The sequence below is a fragment of the Cariama cristata genome, unplaced genomic scaffold (assembly GCF_000690535.1).
Source record: "Cariama cristata isolate BGI_N322 unplaced genomic scaffold, ASM69053v1 scaffold18554, whole genome shotgun sequence".
In the NCBI taxonomy this organism is placed as follows: Eukaryota; Metazoa; Chordata; class Aves; order Cariamiformes; family Cariamidae; genus Cariama; species Cariama cristata.
Window position 1 is genome coordinate 25,079 of NW_009613758.1, and position 3,166 is coordinate 28,244.

A 3,166-nucleotide genomic window follows, 5' to 3' on the forward strand; every position below is an offset into this window, starting at 1 on the left:
GACGGATAACATCATTGGAAAAAGCCTACGCTGCCTTGAATGGTACGTAGCTCAGTTGATGCATCGTAGATGGTAGCAGACAAGAAATGCACTTGTATTTTAATATGGGAATGAAAATGTCTTAAACCCCCAAATTTCAGGTATTGTTTTTTTCCTCTCTGCTCTGTTTCCCTGTGATACCAAGAACTGAATGATGCGGGATGTGTTTAACAGTATTTTATTGTTGTTATTAATCCTCTCTGCATTTCTAAGCACCGTTGCTGCAGTCAGTGCTGGTTCCGCTCCAGACAAACCAACCTGCCACGTTATCCTCAGCTCATCCACGTGTCCGAGCAATTAATTTGTTAAAAAAAAAAAATCCACTTGCCATTCACAAGGAGAGCGTGCACAGATTTGGGTTGGGGTTTTTTTGCTTTGCTTTAACACCTACTCTGGGCCAGGGTTGGTGCGTAGTCACGTAGGCTGTGGGGATTTAACGCACGTACTAATTTACAGGGGCAAAGAAGAGCTCGCCTGCCTGTGTCTGTGGCAGACGGCGTCTCGCCGGCAGATCCAGCCTTAGTCCCATCAGCTGGGATTCTGGCCGCGGCTCTCGATGTTAATTGCCTGCTCCCACAAGTTTATAGCTCCACTTTGAAAACATGCGTTTGCTGAGCTAATTCTGACTGTATTTAACCCTGAGTTACTGTGGGATGGCCTCAGTAAAGTCAGCGGGTTTATTCCGCATTTACACAGGGGTGTAATTGAATTGCACCCATTGAAGCTGGAAGCGGGGGAAGAGGCGTGTATTTATCCTCTTAAGATTCAGGGCCAGATCCTGACCGCTGTAAGCAGCCTACCCCAGCTGGGTGTTTCTTTGACGCGACTGAGATTGCCCGAAGAAGGGTCCCGAGCCACTTTCCCAGTGGGATGTGTTGGGCAGTGGCTGTTTGCCTGATGAAATGGGCTTCACACCGGGCCTTTGGATAACGGGAGGTTGTTACTCGGAGCACAGTGGCCGGGTGGAGGATGTGCATCGCCTGGAGCAGCACCCCGGGATGTTGGCGGTGGTACGGGGAGGAGGAAGGCTCCACCGGGTACCCTGCCTGGCCGTGCCGCGGCTTCACCGCCGGGATCAGGGCACTGCACGTGGCATCGCAAACCCAGACAGAACCATTATTTATCCATGGGATACCTTGGGTTTGGTTTTGTTGTGGTTTTTTTTAAAGTCACTAGAAGAATAGGCGGTGTTTTGGATCCTGTTGTCCAACAGCAGACATCTAAACCCCATTTTTAATAATTACTAATTATGACGCGGTGTTTCTAAAAGAAATGTTGAGCTCTAACAAGTCCTATTGGAAAAGAGCAAAGGGTGCTTTAAAAATGTGGCCACTTGTACGTAAGTGCCTATGGAGTGCAGGGGGCCTTGCTTCAGGCAAGTAGGATTGGGAAAAAAAATTAAGTCAATCAACTGGCTACTTTTTTTTAATTTAAAAAAAAAAAAAAAGAGAGAAAGATAACACGGAGTTGAAGCCAGCAGCATGCATAAACCTGCTTTATGGGAAGGACTCAGCACATCCCAGGGGTGCCAGTGGCTTCCTTGAGTCGATTTTTTTCCCAAACCCGAATGGATAAAGTCAAAGGTAGATGGAGATCCCTCTTGCCCGGAGCTGCCTGGGGACGGAGGGCAGGTCCTCGGGAAGCAGCGCTGCCGGCCGGAGCTTCCTCTCTGGCTTCTCTGTTATGCATGCTCAGTTCCAGGTTCTTCATGGCATTTGTTTGAGTCCTTGGATGGGAATTTGGGAGTCCTGCCCACCACCAGGTGGGAAAAAAAAACCCTTGGGATGATCTTTCTTGCACTCAGGTCACTCGGGGCATGAGCGGAAAGGAAAGAGCTCCTATGTTTTTCAGTCCCAGAGAATTAAACGAGTGAGAACACTGAATTTTAGTGTTTCTTTGTCTGCTACCATCTACACATCCACACGGGTGTGTACATACAGCCCAGAAACTGAGCATCAATGACAAGAAAGTCACAGAGGGACCCCGCAGGGTTTGCCCCCGCCGGCCTGCTGCGGCCTGGGGAGCGGCACCGCAAGGCAAGGTCTTGGTTCTGGAAATCAGAGCTCCTTGGCAACATTTCTTCGATTTTCTTCTATTTATTTTTTTTTTTTGCTCCATCCCGTTCAAGCTGCTTTGTTGCCATTTCTGGATTTGAAGGTGCCTTCTCAGAAACTTCTCCCTTTTTTTTTTCTTCCCCCCTAGTTATATCCAGACAAAACTATTGCTTTCCAGGTGGAGAAGAGGCTTTTTTGAGGCCGTACCTGCAGTAGGAGGGTACAGGGATTTAAGGGTGCCACTTTCTCTCCAGGACCCTCAGCGGCAGGGTGACCGAGGCATTTGATTTCTGCTGGGGGTGCTGAGCGCTGGGCTTCGGAGCCCCGTGCAGGGAGGCAGGGACTCACGTCAGGTTTTCAGCTTGCATTTAAAACAAAACTGCAAGCCATGTGTTTGCTTAAAACCAAAATCATGTGATTGCTCAAAATCAAATTAAATAGCTGCAGATCCGGGGGCAGAGGATGCTCGGATCCCTCATGTCAAGGTTTGCAGGGCTCACCTTGACGCTGTAAATAACTATCCTGGATTTCCAGCCTGCGCTGTACCAGCCTGGGGGAAAATGCCTGCCCAGGATGCGGTGAGGCTCATGGTGGTGATGTCTCCTCTCCGGGAGCAGATCCCACCGAGCCGGCCCTGCGCTGCGCACCCCAGCTGGCTGGGGGCTGGAGGGGTGACCCCGGCGAGAGGCAGATGAGGTTCATTCCGTTGGTGCTTTATACCGGCAGAGTGAAAAAAAAAACATCAAAGGGGGGGGAGGCCAGTCCTAAGCCCAGTCGTTTTTCCCGGAGCCCCCTGAGGATGCTGAATAGCTGCGGGAAAAATCTACTGACACAGGCACATCGTTTGAAATGAGAGAACGGAGGAGAAACTGTTTGGCACAATGAGGATAATTAAAAAAGCTAGTAAAGCCAAGCTGATTATATGGCATATTATAAAACAATACTGTACTTAGGAGCCCAGCTATAAAAGCGCTATCTCATTCCTTGATATCACTTGTGGGAGCATTCGTGGCACCGAGGGCCTGAGTCTCCGTTGCTTTGCATCTTTTGCAGTCGTTTACAGCCCCGCAAAG

The 3,166-nt window shown here is 49.5% G+C and overlaps 1 protein-coding gene across 1 annotated transcript in view; it reads left to right on the forward strand.

The window, feature by feature from the left end:
• Positions 1-3,166, forward strand: part of GTF2IRD1 (GTF2I repeat domain containing 1) — a gene marked incomplete at its 5' end in the record, with an annotated part of 33,411 nt that overhangs the window by 24,896 nt on the left and 5,349 nt on the right. The window lies entirely within an intron of this gene.